Source organism: Colius striatus, chromosome 1 (genome assembly GCF_028858725.1).
Source record: "Colius striatus isolate bColStr4 chromosome 1, bColStr4.1.hap1, whole genome shotgun sequence".
NCBI lineage: Eukaryota > Metazoa > Chordata > Aves > Coliiformes > Coliidae > Colius > Colius striatus.
The window spans coordinates 77,356,964-77,383,322 of NC_084759.1; positions in this window are offsets into that span (position 1 = coordinate 77,356,964).

A 26,359-nucleotide genomic window follows, 5' to 3' on the forward strand; every position below is an offset into this window, starting at 1 on the left:
TGTAAAAGGGTTTATTAAAATAAATTAAAAAAAAAAAGGTATTTGTTCAATTTCAATAAAGCTTAATGTGGTACTAATATTTCTTCACTCTTTTCTTCATTTGCAGCAGCAGGGTTTTTCAAGCCAAGGCCCAGCTCTTCCGCCACTCTGTCAGCAGAAAGAGAGCGAAAAGTCAACCTTCTGCTGACCTGGCATAGCATGCCAAATTTTGCTGTCTGTCCTGCAGTGAAGGGGTTGCTGCAGCTCCTGAGAATATGTCAAGGATTGTGTCAGAAATGTGGCTCAGATATGTCAGCAGCATTTGCAGAACTTTTGCATTTGCAGAGCCAGTCCTTGGAGAGGAGGCACGCTGCTGGCCACTCACAGCATCCGTGCACAGCAAGAAGTACACCTCAGCTTCACACATGCTGTGCTGTCTTGGGGATATCCTAAACTTTCTCCCAACTTTCTTACAGCTTTGCCAATTTGGTGAGCTGAAAGACATGCTGAGATGGTCTAAGTCAGATGCCTCATGTAGATATTGGAATGATCAATAGTGTAAAAGCAAATTAGGTTGTATCCAGTTCACTGTCCTTCCCTTGAAAGGCCAAAACACACCTTGTAGCTGCTCAGCATGAACAACTTTTCCCCCTTCCGTTGTGAGATGTTCTACAGAGACATACTATACCTGCAGCATTTCTCATTCCATTTCAACTCCTGGGCCAGATTCTGCTGACAGGTTGTGGATACAGATACCACAGTCTGGCCAAGCCTATATTTGTGTGTGGATCTGTGTCTGTGTCCCATCCCTTTCCATGTGGCTGCCTGTAACCACCAGGCTTTTTTCCTCTCCCAGTACAGGGGAGGGAATCTTGACAAGAGATCTTGACAAGTCTGATTTCCAAACAGCTGCGTGAAGTAATGGTAAAAAGCTGTAGTGTTTTTACGTTAGCAAGGTTTCAGTAGTGGGGGGAGCTACAGGGGTAGCTTCTGTGAGAAGCTGCTGGGAGCTTCCCCTGTATCTGATAGAGCCAATGACAGCCAAATCCAAGATGAATCTGCTGCTGACCAAGGCTGAACCCATCAGCATTGTGGTTAATGCTTCTGTGATTAACATATATGAGAAGGGGTAAAAGTTACTGCACAGAAGCAAATTGCAGCAGACACAAGGAGTCAAGAATGTGAGAACAGCTCTGCAGACACCAAGGCCAGAGAAGGAAGGGGGGGAGGTGCTCCAGGCGCCTGAGCAGAGGTTCCCCCGCTGTCCGTGGTGCAGCCCATGGTGAGGCAGGCCCTGCTCCTGCAGCCATGGAGGACAGACAAGGAGCAGAGATCCACTTGCAGCCCGTGGAGGACCCCATGCTGGGGCGGGTGGATGCCTGGAGGAGGCTGTGATCCCATGGGAAGCCCACATTGGAGCAAGCTCCTGGCAGGACCTGGGAACCTGTGCACAGAGAGAAGCCCATGCTGGACCAGGTTTACTGTCAGGACTTCTGACCATGCGGGGGACCCACGTTGGAGCAGTTTGTTCCTGAAGATCTGCACCCATGGAAGGGATCCACATTGGGGGAGTTTGTAAAGAACTGCAGCCTGTGGGAAGGATCCACGTTGGACAAGTTCATGGAGGACTGCATCCCATGGGACGGATCCCACACTGTAGCAGTGGGAAGTGTGATGAGTCCTCCTCTTGAGAGGAAGCAGTAGCAAAGATCATCTGTGATGAACTGACCATAACGCCCATTCCTTGTCCCCCTGAGCCACTGGTGGGAGGAGGTAGAAACCTAGGAAGAAGGAAGGGGTGAGGGAAGTTGTTTTAAGATTTAGTTTTTATTTCTTATTACCCTTCTTTGTTCTGATTGATAGTAAATTAATTCTACTCAAGTTGAGTCTGTTTTACCCATGACAGTAATTACTGAGTGATCTCCCTGTTCTTATCTCAGCCCATGAACTTTCCATTGTATTTGCTCTCCCCTGTCCAATTTAGGAGAGGTTAATGATGGAGTGGCTTTGGTGGGCACCTGGCATCCAGACAGGGTCAATCCACAACAAAAAACAGTTGTGCGTTTTGTCTTTCCATAGTCGTCTCAGTTTCATGGACAAGAACATCACTTACACTCATGATGGAATTGGCAACAGTCATTTCTTTAAGACCATGAATCCAGACATAACTGACAGCCCAGGAAAGGTGAATCAGTGAGAATTCAAGAATATTTTGCTTTGTAAAATAAGATTTTAACTCAAATTTAGATATCACAATATTTAGAATTTTTATAGCATAAGATTTTCATTTTTCCTTATTAAAGTAGAACATTATTTGATTTCTGGACAGTGTAGTAGAGGAAAATCCCAGCACCTCAGAAAACCCTAGTCCCACGAGCTCCAGAAGTGTAAAGATACTCAGCAGTAAGCTGTGTTTTTATGGGAAGTTAGGAGCCTTCATTGGTACATAAACATTCAGAGCTTGCTTTTATCAGACTCTCGTTCCAGAAACTTTGTTTTAAATGAAGGTGTAATGCCAAGATTAATGTTAATCCTCATAGCCCAGATCACAGTGTCGCAGATGTGTTGCTAATGAATATCTATAGCTCATAGCTCCACCGTATGACCACAAACTACTGCAATAGGAGTGCAAAACTCTTCTCAGATGATGGATGTTTGTATGTCTTTTTTTCAGTGAAGCTCATGTGTCTTCAGCATCCACAACACAAACTCATCAGCATGCTTTGCAGTGCTTTGCAGACTATTGGCATTGGCTAAACAGTTACCTAAAATATTCTTCTAATCACATTTGAGGCACGTTGACTTTGTCCATGGGAACACTGCTCCTCTGTTGCCTTGTATATAAACTTACGTCCAGCCATTGGAGTAATCTGTGCATAAAATCATAGAATCATAGAATTGTTTCAGCTGAAGAGACCTTTAAGATCGCTGAGTCCAGCCTTTGTCCCAGCCCTGTCAACCACCAGACCATTTCCCTAAGTATAACATCCACCCATCTCTTAAACACCTCCAGGAACGATGACTCCACCAGCTCACTGGGCAGCCTGTTCCAATGCCTGACAATCCTTTCAGTAAAGAAATTCCTCCTCATATCCAGCCTGAACCTCCCCTGGTGCAACTTGAGGCCATTTCCTTTTATTCTATTACTTGTTACTAGGGAGAACAGACCAACCCTTGCCTTGCTATAACTTCCTTCCAGGTAGTTGTAGAGAGCGATAAAGTCTCCTCTGATCCTTTTTTCTCCAGGCTAAACAGCCCCAGATCCCTCGGCCATTCCTCATATGAGACATGCTTCAAATCCTTTACTAGCTTGGTAGCCTACTTCTGTGTCCTCTCCAGCACCTCAATGTTCTTCTTGTAGAGAGGGGCCTAAAGCTGGGCACAGTATTTGAGGTGTGGCCTCACCAAAGCCAAGTACAGGGGAATGATCACCTCCCTCAACCTACTGACAACGCTGTTGGTGATACAGGCCAGGATGCCATTGGCCTTCTTGGCCACCTGGGCACACTGCTGGCTCATGTTCAGCCGCTGTCAACCAACACTCCCAAGTCCCTCTCTGCCTGGCAGCTTCCCAGCCACTCCTCCTCAGGCCTGTAGCACTGCTGAGGGTTGTTGTGGCTCAAGTTCAGGAGCCGGTACTTGGTCTTATTGAAACTCATGACATTGGCCTTGGACCAGGAATCCAGCCTATCTAGATCTCTCTGTAATCCTTCCAGATCTCTATGGTTTTCAGGACAGTGTTACAGCTACACAACAATTAATTGTGAATCTTGAAATTATCAGACTAAATTTTGGACATAAATTATGCATGGAACAGGACAAGGCCCACCAAGCGTGGCAATTAGGAATGGCCACAAGATACAAAAGAGTTCTCAGCATGGTGGTCAGTGGCCTGTGAACCATCTCACACAGAAATGGTTTGATATAAGATGAATATCAAAGAATCTTTCCTCAAAGAATGTATCTGGCATCAGAAAGATGTGTAATGACTGAGAAACTGCCTGCAGATAAAAAGTCAAATGACAAGGGTAGCGGTACTTTACAGAAGGATACAGCTTTCCTGAACAAATTATCAGTAGAGTTATCAGAGACAAGACTCCAAAAACTAGTCATCTTGCACTCAGAGAAGTAGCAGAATTAAATAGTAAAGGAGTTTCATTTCAAGGCTCTGTTTCAAGAGGAATAAGAATGGCTTAGAAAATAAGTCCTGGACAAATAGCCTTCATGAATCAAGAGACACAGCAGGATAGAAAGAAGAGACCTGGGATTAATTCTGAAGAGCTTCCAGACACTGAAAAACCTGCGGGTTATAGTTCTAGCTAGTAAAATAAAATGAAGCCCTACAGCATTTTAACTACTTGAATTTCTCTATAAAACAATTGTGATTACTTCTAAATTACCAAGAAAGCTTAAAAAAGCTTTAAGCATGTTTTTAAAACATGAAACATCAGGTCAAGTTGTTGGCATTTTGTTGCTACAGGCTGGACCTTTGTGATTCGGTAGTCAAGGAGAAAGGTTTAGCCATCTCCCACCAGATAGAGGTCATTGTGTGCTGCGATAAAGGCTAATCAATAAAACAGATCTTTGAGAAAAACCTTGTTGGATTAGAAGGAAAAAGAATAAAAGTGCACTATGAGATAGGAGATCTTTTTTTGCTCTTCTTTCCTGTTTCTTTTTCTTTGTACTTTTTCAGGCAGCAGAACCATCACTTGTCACATACTGAGTCATAGGTGATAGGTGGTGTAGCAATAGGGGCTTTTGGAGTCTACAACATGAGATACTGGCAATCCATAACTGCTGGGGGACAACTCCAAGACACACCATGCCTCTGGGGTCAGATCTTTTTCTTGTTCTACAGAAGTGAGGAGTAAAGGCCGTTCCTATTCATTTAAAGATGTTGAGACTTTCTCACTCTGCTTCCCTTCCTCCTCAGCATGAGATGCTGAAGGTAATAGGACAAAGCTGATGGAAAAATAATTGTCTACTGTAGGGTAAACTGCTACAGCCCTTCATTTTTGTGCAAACCTGTCATTGACATTGGTGGCACAGGAGCTGCTGACCAAACTTGAGGCATCAGTCAAAACTTACAGCCTTACATAGCTGATGTTATTGAAAACATTGTGGAGAAAACTGGAACTAATCTTTGAAATTACAGACATGGACAGTTCCCCGAAAGGGCTCTCAGTAGGCTAAACTGGTGTGTTTGACTCAGCAACAGGATTTTGCATCACCTGGAAGTCACATTTCATGATCTGACCCAGTATGATATTGATATTTCTACATTTACAAATAGATTTCTGAATACAGAAAGAAATATACTTGACGTGTGGGCATAAAAAGTATATGCACAGCTTTCTAACCATTATTTCTTTAAAATTAGTACATGGGAAGGAACAAAGAAACAAAAGCTGTAGGACAAACTTTGTACTACACCAAGTAATATGAAAACAATTTTAATTAATCTATTCATTTCTATTATCTCTAATACAGTATCTGTGGAAAATAGATTTCTGCCAGGCTTTCAAAGTAATTTATTCTGATGCTTTTTGACACAGAAGATCATGTCTTATAATGTTTTGGAAAACTAGAAAACCAAACCCAAGGCTGCCTTGAGGAACTCCTGCCTGGGAGAATTAGCTGAGCAAAGTCACGCTTTCTCCATAAATGCCCCTTACAGATTTTACTTTAAAAATTAATCTTCTCTGATTTGACAGGAAGAGAAAAAGAAGATATTTATGCCATTTGAAGATACTTTTCCTACTTTTGTAGGGAAAATATGAAATGTCATCACATTTAAAGCTAAGCTGCAGAACAAGTACAGTTTCACCGCTTCCAGACAAACACATCTAGATGATTTACTGCCAATTCCAATGCAGTGCTCACTATAATCAGAAGGGGGGGAAAAAAAAAAGTGCTTCATTGACTTCAATAGCTTCTAGACCAGTCCCTAATGAAGGATAAGTTTCTAATGCTAAGTACTAGAAATAATCTGGGAGGAAGACTATTCAGAGTGGATTAGTTCGCTTCAATATTCTCTGAGGAGGAATAGAAACAACTCAACATAAGCATCTCAGATAATAATTAAGAAAACTGACTTTGTGAAATGCATACACTCAATTCTTTAAGTTCCCACTGAAACAAACATGCTAAATTAATATCTTTGCTATGGAGAAACCCTGTGAGGCAACGTTAACAAAAAAAACCCAGTGAATTCTGGGGCTCCTGGTAGACTTTTAGTTGTGCTAGAAATTAAGATTTTACTGGGACAAATTACATAAAATCCTCTCTAGTCATCTGAACAGCTATATAACTGATTCAAAACCAGCTTTTTCAGCTTACTATAAGACACGAATCTGACTTTCAGCAGAGTGAGTCCCTGTTGCTGTGGGAGGTGGACAGTGTGTGCCGTGCCAGGAAGGTGACAGCTGATTGCGTTGCTTTTCTTTCCACTGCCCAGGAAAACATCAAGACCTCTGAGGCTGAACGGAGGGAATATATTCCTCAGCAGCACTTAGTGAAAACACGTTTAGACAGAGTGGCTGAAGGATTCACAAATTTCCATCTTCCCTTTTCATTGGCATGAATCTGTTTTCCATAAGGTGGTGCAGACTGCTACCTCTGACATCATAGGGTCAGGCTCACAGCTGGACATGTCTGGAAATCCCATCTTTATCCTATAGCTCCTGAAGAACTCCATTCTCTCAGCTACAAGTCCTCTTTGCCTGCTAAATTGTCCCTGGAGAAAAGCAAGCCAGATATACCTCTGAAAAACAGCTTTAATGGTTTTTACACAGCACCCTGTGGCTCCCAGGCAGGGAGACAAGAGTAGAGATGGTGCATCAACAGTGCTTGGTGTGGAAGAAGTACCATGTATGCAAAGATGACCCTCTTCACCCCTGAGGGCTCAGACCTGGGCCATACTCTCCGGAAGGTCCTCTGAGGCTCACAGGTCAGGCCTACAGCACATCCCGAAAATGTTGGAGGTGCTGAAACTGGTTTCAGTGATGCTCAGAGCCCTCTCTACTGGAATATTCAGCCTATCCCACCTCTGAGATGCAAAATGTAGTTGTAGCTGTGTCTGCAGAAGTAGTCCAAAAAACAGTGCAGCACTCAAAAAAAAAGAGCTATGTCAATTCAAGAAACGGAAACTAAGTATTATCAGTATTTGCAGCAATGCTAAAACCCCTTGCTTGTAGCCTGAGCATTGCCTGTTTTTCCTGACTTGTGCCAGGAGACATCAGTGAGAGATCTGAGGAGCACAAGGGCTTGTCCAAGAAGAGGGGAAGCTGAAGGGTGCTGTCAGGGAGGAGATATGGGAATGAGACAGCCAATGCAAACACCACCTTTAGCTGCTCTGCAAGCCTGAACTGAGTTGAGAGCCCACTGTGCCCAGCATGGGACCCCTGAGCAGGACCAGCCAATAGGAATGGGGAAATGGGACCTCTGGGGACTGGAATTGGCCAGTAATGGCCACAGAGCAGGGCAGTGGTGGGGCCAAGAACAGAGCCCATCCAAGATCAGACTAACAGGAAGGGACAAAACTCATCAAAGAAGACACAAGTCTAAAATATGTATTTCTAGAACACATTTAGTCTCATCTACTGAGGCAATTTCTATAATAAAAATGAAGACTATACTGGAAAAGACTTCTTAGGGCAAGAAGTTGTAGTGTTGCATGTGGAACTGGAGAGAGTCTTTAGCAGGGATTTCCAGGAAGAAAAAGAGAGGACTAGTCATTTATTTCACACCAGAAACACTCTCTCCTCCACTCCCTTCATTATCAGGCAGAGATATTATGAGGAGATATGGGAGGCTGGAAATCAAGAAGCCTGCCATTTCATAGTTAAAGCTGTCCTCTTCACCATTGCTTGGAGGATGAAGGGGAGATGTATATGAACAGCACAGACAAATGTCTGTGATGAGATAATTAACCTTCAGAAAAGGAGAGTGAGTGCATTCTTCCTGTAATAAACTAATGAACTCTATCCTCTGGGACAGATGCAGGACATCATCAGTGTGGCTCCTAACAGGGGTGGCCAAAGATGCTCTTCAGAGGAGGTGTGAAAAGTAGGGCTGCTACTGAACCATTTGCTTAATAAACAAGAGCTAAAAGAGCTGCAGGAGAATTGAGTTCCCTTTCCACGTGTACTACATTCACTGTAATGGGGCCCTGGAAGCATATTCTTTGCGTGGAAGATATCAGAATCTTCTACTAACCCATGAAAAGAGCAAAGCAAAAAAAGCCCATCTTTTTCTTTGTTTTCTTGTTTTCTTACAGTAACTCAAGGAGAAACCAAGAGAAACCTTTATGCTGACCTTGGATGTAATCCAAGCCATTACAATTTAATGGTGAAAGCTTCAATATGGTAAAGATCTCAGCCTGGATCTCAGCTGTCTGTTGTTATGGCACATTTGTTTTTCACTTTGGAGACCTGTGACTTTGTTTCCTTGAATTAATGTAATGAGAGGTTTCAACACTGACCCTTCTGGTGTTGCAGGCAGAGTAAGTAGACAAAAATGAAGAATTTGTTAAGCACGATTTAGAATTTTAATCAAATCTTCCTGTCATCAGAATCTGTGTGTATAATAGTGCTTCAGAGGTCTTCTTCAAGGGACTCTGGTAGAGGCTTAAGAGCATTTCAATGTTTCCTTTTATTTATTAACATTAGTTCAGTTTTTACTTTGCAGAAAAGAAGCGTTCCATTTATACTGACAGTCACATTTTACATTAGACGTCCTAAATGTGGCTTATTTTTAAAGGAACTAGTTCCCATGCATTTGCAGATTTATTCCAGGCATCACCAAGCCTCAAAATGTAAAGCCCGTCCCTGACATATGGGCAGTTTTCCTTGGTTTTGAACAGCTGTGTTGTTATTCTGGCTGTAGCTTTCTGTATTAATATTAGTGGGCAGGACTAATTTTATGACACTAATGAAATAGAGTAGGATATTTTAGCATAAAGGAAAATTGCATATTCTCTGCTTAAATGGCAGAGAAAATTTCACTAGGAATTAATGGTTTCTGAAAATTGAAAAAACTGAATCACATTTGTGCACACAAATGCAGGTACTCACACAGTCATTTCACTTTGCTCTCCTTAATCTTATTAAAGTAATTCTTTGGCTTATGTCCCTGAAAATTTCACCAGCTACCCAATGCTGCTGGTGTAGCACAGAACAATATTTACCTTATTTTTCTCTGACCTAGTTGTGGAAGAGGTCCAAAAGTTATCTTCACCCTGATTAATCTAAGTCTGATCTGCTAATATGCTGCCATGGATTAAATATATATACATATATATATATATATATATCTCATCTGAAATAGCTGAGGCATGACTCTGACATCCGTCAAATGGCAGCACTCAGATGTCACTGCAATGAGTTTTGCTAAGTGGGCACTTTGCCCAGTGCTCTCTGATTAAGTTTCTGGGTCACATCTGAAGGCTTTAGCAGAAAATGTGATTTCAGGTGCTACTGAGGTATATCTTTTCTGCAAACTAAAATCCGATCTGATATTAATAAATCAGAAGGGAAACATGATCTAAGAGGCCTGGGGAGAGTTCTTCAACCTCTCCCTGTGCCTGGTGCTGGCAGAAAAACCACAATGATGCAGGACTCTAAAAGGCCCATCTGCAGATGAGGAAGTTCACCATGGCACTGGTGCCTGTGAAAGCAACCCAAACTTCCCAGGACTCCCACAGAACACAGAACGTCCTGACCTGCAGCAACAGACAGGTTGGGAGGCATCTGGATTAAGCTATGAGCAACAGTGGTCCTTGGAGCAGTCCAAGATGAGGCTGCTTTGAAAGTAGTTTCATCTCATCATTACAGCTTAGTCAAATTGTCTTTTTGAGGTTGCCCAAGCCCTAATGTTCACATTTGTGTTTTCAAGCTGTGGTTAAATGACCAAATGTTGACTCATTGATGCCCTTTGCAACTGCCTCATGCACATCTCATCACTGCCCAGTGCAACCTGGTGGATTTATTAGCTGCCCTCCCAACTTCTCTAGCTATTCTCTCTTCAGACAGAGTGGAAGAAGTGAGTCAGGTCTTCTATAAAGTAAGACAAATGGAGGAAAAACCCACCTGCTAATAGCAAACTATACACAGTGCTGCTCCCCAGTTTGGCCACACAACTGGTGCAAGGATGAGAGGCTGGATTTGTATGCAATGCTATGTGTACAAAAAATGTGTAACTGGAAAGCAAAGACAAGCACATTTTGGAGAGACTTCAAAAAGATTAGAAACTTCAAGACAGTGCTAATGACAACAGAAGAAAACAGGGAGCAGGGAAAGGGCGTCCTCTTCCTTATCCCAGTGGTTAGCTGAGGAAGGTGAGCAGGACTCCACCAAGGATATTGTCACCCATTGTTCTCTTTAATGGGAATCACCTGGCAGACCCCAGTATCAGCTACCAACTCAGAGGGGCATTTCTATTATTAGGAACAGTCAGCCTGGAGAATGGCCAAGCTTTAATGGGTATTGGAGAGCATCTCTGATTTTTGGAAGTATAACTGCATCTATTGGACACTACTCAAGTGTTCTTTTCTTTTAAGGTCACCCAGAAAAAAATAGGAAAAAAAAGCAAAATTTGAGACTGAAAACATGGAAAATCAAGGTGAGAATGACCTTAAGAGATGGCATAGTCTACTTCAGCTGGGCTGGAAAGGGAACACTGGATGTATATCAATGACTGTGGAGGTTGTTAATGGGGGTTGTGGCAGAGATTTTGAGGAAGTATTAAGGTGTTGTATGTTTGTCTTTGCCTTAGTAACTCCCTGTTTCCTGGCAACTGCCCATTGTGGACATTCTGGTCGTGCAGCCACAAGAGCTTTCCGTACATACCCATCCTTGCTCCTTTTGCTTTTGCTCTATCTCAATCTTCAATCAAGAAGCTCTTCCTGATGCCCTGTCCTGGAATGGCTATCTGGTAGAGGGATAAGCATCTAGGGCCTGGAGAGAAATTAAGAGGGAAGGATCAACAGACAAAATTATAAAAGCCTTTTTGTTATCTAATGTTTTCTCATTTATACATCCTCATGAGAAAAAAATCAGTCTCTTCCCACAAAAAAATGCAGCTTCATTAGTACAAAACCAATTATTAAATTTCACATCAGTGAACTGGTTCAGCAAAGAAACAGTTTGCTACAGAAAGCATTGTTCAACTTTTCAGTATTGAACGTACAGGTATTGATCCAAGCTATAGAGCACGCTCAGTTGAAGACATCTTGAGATTCCCTGTTGCTCCTGTTAATTCCCAAACAACTGTTATCTTCTAAACCACCGTGTGCCTGTTCCAGGGTGGTGGCTTATTGGGAGATTTTTCTTTTTTAATTATACCTTTCCAACTCTACTCACTGGGCTTCAAGGACACAGGATTTTTTTATTATTATTATTATTTGCATGCATCATTGGAGCAGGTAAGCAGCCTCTGACAGATTCAGAAAATCAGGCTGCCTGCAGTGAGTGAATCCTTCAAAAACAGTGATATTATTATCTCTTCTGTGTCATTGAACAGATGAGCTAAATGCTAAAACCAGAAATTTCATTAAAGATTAAAGAAATATCATTTCACGTTTCACCTGCTCCATTAATATCAAATATGAATTCTATCTTTCATGACACAACTGAAGTGTAGTGTTAGATTCCAGATATACTATTATTTAATCTCTCTTTCAGAGAAAGAAAAAAAATGTTCAAAATCCTTGAAGAGCTGTGGCTCAGCATGACAATATGTTTTGTCTGACCATTTCAAGTCACTAAAGAGCATCTTGGCCTTGTGATTTTTTTCAATAGCTCCTTTCTTCATGCACCACTTGAATTATGTTAACAGAGACATAATTTTCAGGAAATGCCAAGCACTTATTCTCTGAGCTTAAGACTGTCAAAGACTTCTCTGGTGGAATACCCAAAAAGCAAAGTACTTGAATTCATTATGTGTGGGAATCTCAGCCTTAAATACTATGATCAGACTATTTTTACCTGGAGTTTTTCCCAGTCACCAATTTGTATCTCTTTCAGGTTGGGTTTTTTATTCCTCATAAGGAGTAGTTTCTAAGTAGAACTCTGGCCTTTTTCCCAGAGCCTAAAAACCCTAGGGACATGATGTCTTGCACCTTGCATTTCTGCAACAGGACAATTTTAAAGAACTGTAGAAGTTGCCCTAACAGGAAAAACTGCAAAAGATGCCTGTCAAGACATTTTTCTGAGAAGAGCAGCCTAAGGAAAAGGCAAGTCCAAAAGATGATTCCATCATATCAACATTATCTAGGTATCTCAGAGAGAGAAAATTGAAAAAGGACACTAAAATCTTCCCAGACGACACATCTCTTCCCCATTGTTCCTGTATCATTTCACCAGCTGCTTTCAGAAGACTATCAATATCCAGAAAAGTAACTCTCCCATGCAGTGAGATTTCAGGGTGGTTCTCAGTGTTTCAGGCCCCTGCTTTTTCCAACAGCACGTAGAGCAGGCTGTGGAGCTTTGCACAGGGGGGTGTATGAGCTTCCCCTCAGCAAAAAGAAAAACCTCTTGACAGCACCACCGTGCTTGTGAAGCGACTGGGGTTTCCTCGGTACCCATTTTTGGAACAGGGTTGCTCCAGTCAGTCCTTCCCTGCAGATACCATTATTCTGGCAATCATCAAACTGAACATCTTTCCAGCCCACATATCTGTGCAAGGTGCTGAGTCATTGTTTTAAGGAAAGAACAGCAGAAATGAATAAACAGGAAGAAATTGTAAAGGTGTGTATTTTTATGAAGCCACAGCCCTGGGGCTACTTTACAGTGGTTTTAACTAGAGTGTCAGGAGTGGCATTTAGTCTCTGCGGTGCTTTAGGGAGGGGGCTGCCAACTTATGGATACACAGGACTTTCCCAGTCTCCCCCAACTCCTCCTCACTGCTCCACACCATGGGTGCACGCTAGTTAACACCAACTTCCCCCCATTCTGCTCCAGGCTTCCCTGGGCCAGGGCAGATCTGAGCTCATCCTTCACAAAGTGGATGCAGAGACAGCTTGGGCACAGGTGATGCCCCTCGCTCCCTTTCTCCAATTCCACACAGCCCCCAGGGAGAGGGGCAAGCTGCTTCTAAGTGCTCCCAGCTGCCTCGGACACACAGCTCACAGATGCCGGGGAAGTTCAGGCAGTGCTGCCAAACCCACAGTGACAGGTCATTGGGTCCCAGCAAACGTTAATGTGATGTTTACTGCTCGGACTGAAGTGCCACATGGGCTGCAAGCTGTTTCCTCTTGGCCAAGAGCTCGGAGGAGGATAACCCCAGCTGCCCAGTGAGCAGGGACATATTCCCCTGCTGCCGACCATGCAGGGCAATAGCACATGTTTGCTTTTTGTTTGCAGGAAGTCCCAGCAGAAAAGCACCAACTTTATTTCAGCTCCTCACAGGAATCTCTTTCCTGTATATACTCGGTGAGGCAAAGATTTACAAAGTGAAAAGCTCTCAAATATTCAGCCTTGAAAAAAACCTGACAAGGTCCCAACTTCCCAACTTTGCAAGGAGCACAGGGTTTGTTGGTCAGTTCCGAATAAATACGTGCAAATAATGTCCACAGCCTGACATCTGCTCCCACTCTAATTCTCCTGGCCGACCTTCAAATCCTTGTCCAAAGATTCCTGACCTTCTCACTGCCCTGCCAAAAAGATTGCTGAGGTTGCCAAAGGTCAGGTGAGCTGAGCAAAGGAAAGCAAGTGCAGATGGGTTCCCGACTTATTTCTCAACCCATTTATTGCTCAGCAGCGCAAACAAGTGGAAAACAAACAGCTTCTATTGGAGGGAGGACTGCAAGCATACGTAAATTATTTGGGAAAGAGAAGCCCTTCAGAGACTCCTGTTTTCCTGACAGAAAGCAAGCTGAAGATTTGTAATGAAAAGAAAGCATTCCACTGTGGTTTCTGCACTGAGGCTGCTGTCATTCAAAAACACGATTTTGAGGTTATCCTGAAATTGTTTCACAATCCCTCACATAATCTTTCAAATCCTCCTACAAACCTAATGTTATCCTTCAGGAAGGTATCAGCAAAAGACTTTTTTTTTTTTTTTTATCAGCACTGAAATCTTTTAGGACTAATAAATTCAACGTTCAAGACATTAATTGCAGACAACTGAATTCCTGTTTTGATAGTCCAAAAGGGATATAATAAAACCTTTAGGTTTAAAACTGTTTAACCTACTGGTCTGGCAAAAACATCTCATAGGAAACCCTATGGATGGGAGAAACTTGGTGAAAATGCACCTCCCAAGGATCTGGTTGATTCCTTGGGTAACACGCAGGAATTATTTGAATAACCACGATTTAAACTGTGATCCTCACTTAAAGCCTTTACCCATGCCAGGATCTGGGAGTGACTCTACCCTGAGAGCCTGCTGAGAAGACTCCTCCTTTCCTTCCTCTGGAGTTCATATTTGGGTGTACAGAAAAAGTAAAATACTCTCTAGGGGTGATAAATATGCAGTCAGGAAGGTATCATTTGTGTATAAGGTATTCATATGCAGACCATTTATTTCAGTTCGATACCTAATCTGACCTTCATTCAAACATCATCACTCTGGTCAATATTTGATGAAATACCATGCTGCAAAGAGCCCAGAATCTCACTGACACTTGCTGTCCTGTGAGGAATGGCTAGAAGGACAAACAGAGGCTCTGAGATACTGTTGAACTTGTCTGGAGTCACTATCAAAGAGCACATTTCCATCATTGATCTAGGAGACTATATTCTTTCCTTTACAGCTTGAATCCATATAATCCTCTGTGGATCTAGCCAAATTCAACTTTGGTAATTGCATTTTCTGGAAGCAGAGTAGGCTTAAATCAATAATTAAACAAAATTAGTTAGCACTTTTGATTTACATTGTATTTTTTAATGTAGACTTACTGAAAGCTGACACAATTTATAGACATCTCTTTCAAGCGTGTTCAGCCTAAACTATAATTTAAATGAACTGGGGGAAAAAAAAAACTTTCTATAAGTTGAATCAATATGTCATGAATTGACATACTGCATTAAGCAGGGCAAATAAAATTGGATAGAGCAATTATACATCCTAGACTACAAGGTGACTGCCATGTTCTCTGAACCTCAACATTTGCGGCTTAATGAATGCTGAAAAGATGAACAGGTCTTGGTAACTCAGCAGTCTGCCTTTATTTTCTGAAATGAAAAAGGACCTTTCGTATCCCTGTGGTCTAAGTCTGGGCTGCTCTGAGGGACTTTAAAAATGCAACACAGTTTCTCTCCAGAGAAATATTGTTTGTGGAGTTAGGATGTTTTTACCCCTTTCCAAAATAATATTTTTAATATATCTTTTTAAAAATTCAGATAGGATTCAGCTCAAATGTTTAGCTCTAATGAGCTTGATAAAGTAATGGTATAGAGTACTCAAATTTTTCACTTAGTTTTATCTTCCTGGAATCTGGCACTTGGCTGTGCCAATTAAATCACAACTCATCTAATTGACTAGCATGTTCATATTTGACGTCATAATCATAATCAGGGACAGGTAAGTTGTATATGTCACTCTTTAATCATGCTGTTTCTTATAGATGTCATAAAATCCAAGGTATGCACTGCAGTGCACATATGAGCTACTTTTAATTTACTTGACAGGTATGATAATAACAATTCACTGAAGCCTATGCCCTGATATCTTCAAGCTGTCCAGGTCATCTGAGACCTTGGCTGCCTGGAAAATAAAATGAAGCTCGTATTGTATCTACACTGCTGTTGTTACTGTGATTGAGCTTGTACTGTTATTGAATTGCTTGAACTTGCTATTATTATTGAATTAGTGAGGTTAAGCCTGCCCAGCTATGCCAGTGTGTATGGCAATTACATCTGTGGCTGCAATGTAGACATAGAATTTGTGGGTTCAGAGGTAGTAATCTGTGATGATTTTTCTTCCAAGTGATTTGCATGTTGCCTCCTTCCTGGTGTGGTGATGACTACCCTTCCAAGCTCGCCACTCTGGGCAAGCCCAGGCCACAGGCTCTGCACACTGTGGGATTTCCACCTTTCATTTCTATCCATTTACCAGGCAGCAGACAAATTTTGCAACAGTCCAGATGTTAAATGATGATTTCAAAGTCTACCTGCCACACAAGGTGCGTGTATGCGTCAAGGTGCGAGGAAGAAATCCCGATGAGAGTCCGGTAAAATAGAAATCTGCTGGTAGGAGACTATTTCTGTAAGAAAGGTGTTGGGCTCAGTGCACCACTGTCCTGCTGAAAAGGAGCAATGTTTTTTTACAGAGCAGCAGCAATGGGTGAGGAAAGAGGTGGCTGGAGGTATCTGAAAGCTCACAGATGTGTGAACTAGGGGAGTTGTCAGCAAGTTCTCATTAGCTGTGGGCATCCTATGAGCTAGGATAACAGCTGCAAGGAAGATTTCAGCCCACATTTAGACTCCAAGTCTTGCTCTTGTGTTTAGATTTCAGCTCTGAAGGGGTTTTTTAAAATATATTTTTTGAAGTGGAATCTTTCTGTTGCGTAATATGCACTTTGGGTCACAGAGATAACTTAAATGCTGATGTTTTATAACTTTTGAATGATTGAATTATCACCTTTATAACAGCTTTTTGGTATAGTTAGTGAACGTAATCAGATTGCAGAGGCTGGCCTAAAACATGAGCACAACTGCATCACAAATACAGATGCTCACTGAGCTTAATGTCCCCTAAATGCATATCTCTCTGTATGCCAGTCAGACATGCTTTAATTCAGATTCTTCCCATACTACCCACTGTTGACCATATCAGTTTTCTGAGAGGTAGCTCTGATGTTCTGCTACTGATAGCAAAAGAAGCATTATTATCATTGTTATCAATGACAAGAAGATGTCAAGGGAAAGAGATGAAAGGTGAAAGACAAAATGCACTTCAGTGAAAAGGAGAGGTAGAAGCCAGATTCCTTGTGCTAACCCTCACTGTGTGCTTACTTTCCTTCTTAGGGATGTTTGATCAAGTACTTAGCTAAGCAGATGGGACAGGGCAAAAAATTCGAGAAAGCCTGGAGTCAAAATATCTAGAAGAAAGGAATGTAATGAGGACCACCAGTGAGAGCTACCTTCTCCCACCAATATACATTTGAACCTGATGTGCATGAAGCACTCTAGGCTAAGAAGATAGGCCAGTGTTCTTAGCTCACCGGCTCCATCATTTAGTTCTAATAAGACTGAGGTGAACTATTTTCTGGTCTGTAATGAAGACACTCATCACTAGATGCTGGGTGCATTACATATTGAATCATAGACCTCTAAAGACCTTTCTAAAGGTCCCTCCCAACCCTACCATTCTATGATTCTATGACCTTTAAGATTATCAAATCTAACCACTAATGTAACACTGCCAAGCCTACCACTTAACCATGTTCCTCAGCACCTCATCTACATGGCTTTAAATACCTCTAGAAATGGTCACTCCACCAATCTGTGCCACTGTCTAACAACCCTCTCAGTGAAAAACTACTACTCTAAACATCCCAGGCTTAACTTGAGGTTATTTCCTTGTGTACTATCACTTGTTATTTGGGAGAAGAGACCACTCTCCACCTTACCACAGTCTCCTTTCAGGTAGTTATAGAGAGTGATCTTTTCTCTCCCCAGCCTCCCCTTCTCCAAACTAAACATCCCCAGCTCCCTCAGCTGCTCCTCACCAGACGTTCTCCAGACCCTTTGCCAGCTTCATTGCCTGTCTCTGGACACATTGCAGCACCTCAGTGTCCATCTTGTAATGAAAGGCTCAAAGCTGAACATGGTATTCAAGGTGTAGCCTCACCAGCACTGAGTACAGGGGGACAAGCACTTTCCTGGCAAGCCAGGATGCCATCGGCCTTCTTGGACACCTGGGCACACTGCTGGCTTATGTTCAGATGGCTGTTGATCAACACTCCCAGGTCCTTTTCCTCTGGGTAGCTTTCCAGCCACTCTGCCCCAGGCCTGTAGCCCTGCATCGGGTTGCTGTGTCCTAAGTACAGGACCTAGCACTTTGCCTTGTTGAATCTCATGCAATTGGCCTTGGCCCATCAATTCTGCCTGCCCAGGTCCCTCTGAAGAGCCTTCTTGCCCTCAGGCACGTCTACACACCTGCCTAGCTTGGTGTCATCAGCAAATTTACTGAGGGTGCACTCAGTCCCCTTATCCAGGTCACTGATAATGGTATTATACAGAACAGGCCCCAGTATGGAGCCAATATTGGACACAAAATAATAGTTGGGATCCAAGCAGGTACCAACTCAAGTACTCATTGAGTCCCCACTCACTGCCATAAATACAGAGAGTATTAACTCCTTTATAGGGAATGCTTAAATAAGCAGTTATATCTTCTCACTCATCTCTGCAAGCTGTACAATAAGTAGATGACTGATCTTGCAGGACCTGAGTCAGAGTAAAAGAAACTTCCTGGGTCACTTACTGGACATATCCAGTGGCTTAGTGTCCTGTAGTGGTTGGGCCAGATTTTTGGTAGCAGGGGAGCTACAGGGGTGGCTTCTTTAAACAAAGAGCTGCCAGAAGCTTCCCCTGTAGCTCATAGGATTAATGCCAGTCAGTTCTAAGGTGGATCCCGCAGCTGACCCAGGCCTGACCAATTAGTGATGGAGGCACCGCTTCTGTGAATAACGTATTGGAGAAGAAGTTGTTGTGCAGTTGCTGAACTGCAGCAGCAACAGGGAGTGAGAATGTGAAAACCTCTCCATAGACACCAAGATCAGTGGAGAAGGAGGGAGAGGAGGATGCTTAGGCACTGAAAAAAAGACTCCACTGTGGCCTGTGGTGAAGACCATGGTGAGGCAGCTGTGTCCCTGCAGTCCATGGAGGCCACTGGGAAGCAGAGATCCACTCGCAGCCCATGGAGGAGACAACACTGGAGCAGGTGGATGCCTGAAGGAGGCTGTGACTCTGTGGGAAGCTCATCCTGGAGCAAGTTCCTGGCAGGACCTACAAACCCGTGGAAAGAGTGGAGCCCACGCCAGAGCAGATTTGCTGTCAGGTCTTGTGATCCTGTGAGGGACTCAGGCTGGAGCAGTTGGTACCTGAAGGACTGTTCTCCTGGCAGGTGACCCATGCTGGAGCAGTTTGTGAGGAGCTGTGCCCCATGGGAAAGACCTATGCTTGAGAAGTTCATGAGGGACTGTGTCCTGTGGGAAGGGACCCCACAGTGTAGCAGTGGGAAGTTTGAGGAGGCCTCCCCCTGAGAAGAAGCAGCAGCAAAGTCCATCTGTAACAAACTGACCACAACCCCCATCCCCCATCTCCTGGTCCACTAAGGGGGAAGGGAGGAGAGTCCTGGGAAGAGGGAGGGGTAGGGGGAGATGTTTTAAGATTCAGTTTTATTTCTCATCTTCCTATTCTTATTGTTCCTTTAATAAATCAAGCATTTTTCTCCCCAAGCTGAGTCTGTTTTGCCCATGACGCTAATTGCTGAGAGATCTCTCTGTTCTTGTCTCGACTCACAAACTGCTCATTATATTTTGATATAATGATATTATGACTTGGTGGGCACCTGGCACCAAGCCAGGGCCAAACTACTGCATGTCCTAAGAAAGTGATGCTTCTGAACCATCACTTTTGAGCTCACTGCCTAACAATGACCAAATGTGATAGGATTTAAAATACTCTACAAGGCATGTGAAAAACAGGATCTCAGGGAGGAAGAAAATAATGAAAAAGCAATTAATCCTTTAATCTCCTTAATGAAAAGATAGGTAGATTTCAGATATTACACTTGCTTTAAACAGCTGCTGGCTGGCCAACTGACATGTGCCTTGTTCTCAGATAGAGGTGTCACAGAGGCTAGGCAAGGTAACTGGGGATTCCTGTAAAGCAGGGAAGGCTTAGGAGTGTAAGGCTTTATTTCTCCTATTGCTATTGCTAGTGCAATAACTGATTTTCCCTCTCACTGACTACTGAAGGTTCCTACCATTTACTCTCCACTTGGAGAGTAAATAATAAAAAGGAGTTAATTTTAATTCTTGTTCAACAGAGGCAACGTTGTTCTCCCTAAGCCTTTATCACCTCAAATCCCAGGTCTAGAGTCAATCAGTGCTGATAGCCTCTTGAATTCAAGACTTACACAGGAAACTAAAAGGTTCTCAGAAAGGGCTGTCATTAGTACACCAGTGCAGGCAGCAGCCTTACTGCAGGGATGGGAAGCACGTGTGGTATCCTAGATCAGCATTTCTCTAGTACCAGCAAGACAGTTGCTTTTCAGTGGGCTTAAACTCAATACCTTAGCCATTCACAACTTTTCCTCTTCCCAGGTGAACTACACAAAGATGGAGAAAAGATGAAAGAGTGAAGAAGAGTAATTTAAGGGAGATTGACATTGTACAGAGACGTTGCATTACCTTCAAACCATGCATTATTTACCCGAGGCGTTTTTAGCTAAGGTCACATTTCAAAAAAAGGCAAATATGTTTAGGAATGAAAATACACAGCTGGCAGTTGTAAATAGCCTTAAGTCTACCCTGCAGTGACACCTTGAGGGGAAAACATTAAAAATAAATAACCAGAACATGCATTCAAATCAGGGCTAAAGAAACAGGAACTGCAAGGCTGTCTGGATAGACAGCTGTCTGGTTTCCTGCAGCCACCCATGACAATGTTTGGCTTTATGGCACCATTCTTGTCAAACAGTTTTCTGTTAAGCTGTACCACTTCTCAGGCTCTGTATACATCCCATACTTTTACAGTCAAATTTTCCTTTCCCTTTTTTTTCTGAAGAAGATACAAATATCTTGTGATATTTGTAAAATAAAGTTTTGGATCAACACTTGGTTTTAACTTTCTTATTTCTGCATTTGAAAATTATCTTACACAAAAAAATTGGTTATTTTTCAGAAGCAGCACACTCTTATTCCTCTTGGAGTTAGAAGAAATTGCTCAGCCTCCTGGAGAGCAACAAAAGGCCCCAGAGTGACCTGGAGGTAGTATCCCATGGGAGTCTGGTCTGGTAGATTTAGCTGTAGGATCAGCCTGGCAGTTGCAGCCACAGGGGGATAATCAGCTCTCACCCTTCCCCCACTCACCTGCCTTTTCTTTTTCAGGTTTATCTGTTGCACACCAAAGGCTGATTTTAAGTACAAGCCCTTGTAAAGGCTTTTCCCCAGCCATCACCCAAGAACGATATCAGAGATGTGCTCCTGGAAATGGTCCTTGCTTAGTGCCGTGTAGCCTCATTTCTGCTGAGTGCAGAGGCACACATTTGGGGAAATGTCTGTGCTGCCATTCAGCAAGATCTCAATGGGCACCTGAGGAGGAACAACCCCATGTACCAGGCTGGGGGTTGACCTGCTGAAGAGCAGCTCTGTGGAGAGGGACCTGGGAGTTCCGACTGATAGCAAACTAATCATGAGCCATCAATGTGCCCTCGTAGTGAAGAAAGCCAACGGCCTCCTGGGGTGCATTATGAAGTGTGAGGCCAGAAGGTCAAGGGAGGTTCTACTCCCCCTCTACTCTGCCCTGGTGAGGCCTCATCTGGAGTCCTGTGTCCAGTTCTGGACTCCCCAGCTCAAGAGAGACAGGGAACTTCTAGAGAGAGTCTAGCAGAGGCCCACTAAGATGATCAGGGGACTGGAGCATCTTCCTTATAAGGAAAGGCTGCGAGACCTGGAGCTGTTTAGCCTGGAGAAGGGAAGACAGAGAGGGGACCTTATCAATTCTTATAAATACCTAAAAGGAGGCTATTGAGGAGATGGGATGAGTCTATTTCCTGTAGTAATGCCCAGTGACAGGGCACGGGGTAATGGGCACATTAGTTCCACTTTAACATGAGGAGAAACTTCTTTCCTGTGAGAGTGAGGGAGCCCTGGCACAGACTGCCCAGGGATAGTGTAGAGTTTCCTTCTCTGGAGGTTTTCAAATCCTCCTGGATACATTCCTGAGCAACCTGATTGAGGTGAACCTGCTTTAGCAGAGGATTGGACTAGATGATATATTCTCTGCAGAGCTCTCAGCCATGGTGACTGACTGTGGTGTCTAAGAGACAGTCAGTTATGAGGTAGAGCAGCTGCAGATGACCACTACTCCTTCCAAAGAGCATTCATACAGAAAATAATATTGGCATAAGGCTTCCATAGGTGTGAGGTGTGCATCTGTACTGTGCAGTCATATAGCATGTTAGCACTCAAAAAGCTTTATACCTCTTCCAATGAGTCTTTGGTTCAGTGTTTCAGAGACCAGGGAACATAGTGAGGTTGGTGTAGCCCACAGCTGACGTGTTTTGAGAGTAAACACAGTGATTTTGAGTTCAGCTGGGGGGAAGGGGAAGAGGCAACTCCTTTGTAATGTTGGTGCCATGTAGAGAGCAAGAGATAACAGTGTGTGCTTTTGCTAGGGAGATAAAGGGCACGTGCACAAAAAAATTGTACATTGGTTGTTATGTGCTCTGACATACTAATATGAATTAATTTTAATTTCTAATCAGTATGTTTAATTTGTAAAGCCTTAGAAAATGCAATTGATGTCATTTGGGAAGGATATATACTAAGAAAATTAAACTTTTTTTGAGAACAAAATTCGTTTTAACCCTGCCTGTGGAGCTGCTCCTAACCTTCATAATTAAACTATCTCAGGTGTCAAAAAATATCTCAAAATACAATTAAAGTGAAGGTTTGTGAGTTCAGTCAAATAATACAGTCAGCACATTGATCACTGCTGCACATGTGAAGCTCCACAAATTAAGTTATACTCAAGACAGGTAGTGTCATCAAAGCAGTCATAAGTGGCTTTTATGTGCTGGCACTGTGGGAACAGAAAATATTTTTCTACTTACTGCAACTTAATTCTCAATCACCTTGAAGTGACTCTACCAAAAAAAAAAAAAAAATTAAAAAATCAGTCTGTTCTTGGCTTGCACTTACAAAACACAACAAATGACACTGTAAGGGGTTAATCAATATGTATAGATCATTATGGGATTCAACAGGTTAACACATTGCTAATAGCCCTCTCAAGGAAGTCCCACAGATGTAAACCATGAACACCAGACACCACCCCTGACATTCACATACCACTAATCTCAACTGGTCAGCTAGTTGTCCTAGTGGAAGAACTTCTAGAAAGGCATTTTATCTTGTCCTACATTGTCCATCCCTTGGCACTAGTGATATATGGGCTGCCTCCACCAGAGGTAGCTCATGTAGAGCCAGGTTTATTAGGTATGAAAGCAACTATGCCATTCTCAAGGCTGCCTTGGGAAACAGCTAAGCCACTTCAGTCTGGCATGCAGCCTGGACCCAACCTGCCAAACCCCAGCTCACAACACATGGAGTCTGCTGGTGTATGGTCCCTGCAGCCAGGCAAAGTATCACAAGCACAGTCTCCCCTGATCCAACTTGCCTGGGAGGCAGGCAGAGTTACTAAACCTGGCCAGATATGTCTGCTTGGATGGAAATTAGTAGAACAAAACTCAGTGTAAGATGGAAGTGGGAGGTGATATTTCTTTACAGACATCTCCAAGAAAGTCAATATTACCTGTTCACAGTCATTCCATCATACATTTTGTTTACCCATTCTCTCACAGCATACTTGGTGCTCACAAGCACTAAGATGGCCATGTTCAAACTGACTTGGCTCACTTGTGTATGACACATACACAACTTGTATATGGACACTACCTGTCAAGTCCTTCATTTGTCCCTGGGGTTCTCTTGAGGGCCACAGAAAATAACATTTTGGACAGACCTCATATCCATTGGGAACCATCAGTGTCCTACAGAGTGATCCCTAGTCTGAGCATCACGCTGACTTAGGTCAGGTTACTGCCCATTACCTTTTCTTGTTTGGAAAATATGTCTGTCTTCCTCGTGGGCTAATGGGGAAAAACACGTGACGTGGTATGTAATCTGTTGTCATATTGGTGCCACCCTCCTGTCATTGTGATCCAGGATCTGTTGGAGATTCTGATGCACTTGGGATCTTCACATAGTGCAGGTCTTGGCTTGTTATAACAATGCTTGTCTCCATCCTACTGCTGGAAAATGTGTGTTGGGGCAGGCAGTGTATCCTTTTTTAAAGGCCATGCATTTAACCCTTTGTTCTGCTTGTTCTTCTGGTGCTTGATCATATGCATTTACTTTTCTTCATATTTTGCTCCTATCAATCTTTATGTTTCTTTTACAAACCTCCCCATCCTTTAGGCTTCCCCAGTTTCCAGGAAGAGTCATTACCTGACATGAGGTATAACGTGTGCACAGAAGTGGCTAGTGTAGCTGTTTATCTGACTCCTGTTTTGCCCAAATGATCCAGACAACACTTACCTGCTGTTACCAGCAGGTAACAGCAAACAATCCACTCTTGATATCTGCTACCTGCTCTTTGGGAGCTGATGCAAAAAGGAATTAGAATGCTCACAGGCATTTTGCAACTTTAACAATGAGGGCCTCTGCAGAACCACATAGCCAGGTTTGCTTCTGGAAACCCAAGTGACTGGCTGCACACATGCTGCCCCTTTTTGATTATTTGTACATCTTGCCTAGGGTTAGCTCCCAGTGACTCACCTTGGGTTAAGAAAGGAATGATAAGAGAAAACAGCCTCGAGTTGCACCAGGGGAGGTTTTGGTTGGAGATTAGGAAGAACTTTTTCACTGAGAGGGCTGTTAGATACAGACCTTCCAGGGAGGTGTTGGAGTCACCATCCCTGGAGATGTTTAAAAGATGCATAGATGAGGTGCTGAGTGACAGGGGTTAGTGATGAGCTTGGCAGTGTGAGGTTAGTGGTTGGACTTGATGATCTTAAAGGTGTTCTCCAACCAAATATTTTTATGAGTCTGTAAGTGTTGATGAAGATCTTCACCATGGGAAAGGTGGCTGAATGAAGCCCACAACATGTTTTGCTCTGGCTTGGTTTGGAGAGAGGAAAGATATGTTTCTTTACCATCATACGTTCCTATCCAACTGGCTTTTATGCACATGCACAGTACCCTATTAACATCTGTGGTGCCTACAGCACTGCCACAGAGCCTTAGAGAATTGACAATTTTCATTGTATAACTCAGCTCTGTGTTATTAGATGAATGGAGCTCCAGCCTTCTGTAACTATCAGTTACAGTTTTCCTTTGAGTAAAGACTGTTGGGTAGGCCTTTTAAAAAGGAGTGAAAAACAGCTTTGAATGGTACAAATTGCAACAAATAACGGCTAACTGTATGTATGCCAGTCTGTGCCACAGGGAAGATGGATATTATAAATGTTCTGGGAATCCATTTCATCTTCTTATAGTAGCTTTTTCCCCACTGCTGCACCCTCTCCAGTAATGGTGTTAAATAATGCATATGTAATTTTGTTGTTTTACTCTGCGTTTTGCTTATAACACCAGACTGGGACTGTATTTCCCTCCCTGCCTTGAAATTCATGATGGAGGATACAGAAATTCTATCATCTGTTCCTGCAGCATTTAAGAATTAGAAAACACTGTCTGGAGCACATACAGCTTTTTCATCGGCATCTCTTGACTGAATCAGATGGTCAGACACTGTCATGCCATCTGTAGTAAAACCTGCAGGTAGATGTGCCATGCCAAGAGATTTTGTTTGACAGCTTTTATTCATCAGACAGGTTTGTAGGCAGCTCATTACCAAATTATGAACCTTCCTGTTTCTGGTTAATTACCATCTTCACGGTCTGTTGGGTAAGATCAGCTCCCTTATCAGTGACTATCAACTCCTGCAACGAAGATTTCTTTTTTTTTTCCCTTGAGCTTTTTACTGCACCATTTAAAAATAAACCAACATTTCAGAAACTTTAATCACCGTTGTCTTTCAGTCTTCTATATAGGTATCTCCACTAAAAAAAAAAGATGGAACAAAAAGTTGCCAAAAGCCAGAAAAAATAGATGTACAGTGTACTGATCAGCTTTGATCAATTCTTTGTTTCTGCTCTAGTACGGTCACACTATTAAGATGAAAGGCCAAACCCTCTGTTGTTGTAACTCCACAGTCATTCAGAGAAGTTGTACAGGAAAGAGTTTGGCCAAAATAATCTAGAAATATTTTTTCCCTCTCATTTCTATGTGAATATAATTATATAAATATTAAAAATAACGTGGAAAAAAATATCACATACATCTCTGTTAAAAGCTGTACTGCTTATTTTAGAATCTTGCACTTTTCAGATCAGGCATTGTTTTATACTGTGGCTGGAGAAAATCTATCCCATTCTGGGTACTAGTTTGTTTTCAGAAGTTACTAGTTTTGCTTAAGATCTTTACCATTCAGGGCTCAATTTCATACAAAGGTAGATGAATGAACAAATCCCTTCTTAACAGCTTCCTGTGGGGCAATGCAAGAGAAATGAGTGCAGAGCAACACAAAATTGCATCAGTAACTGTGGTTCTTCCAGAGAGATTGTGAAAACAAAGAATCAGATG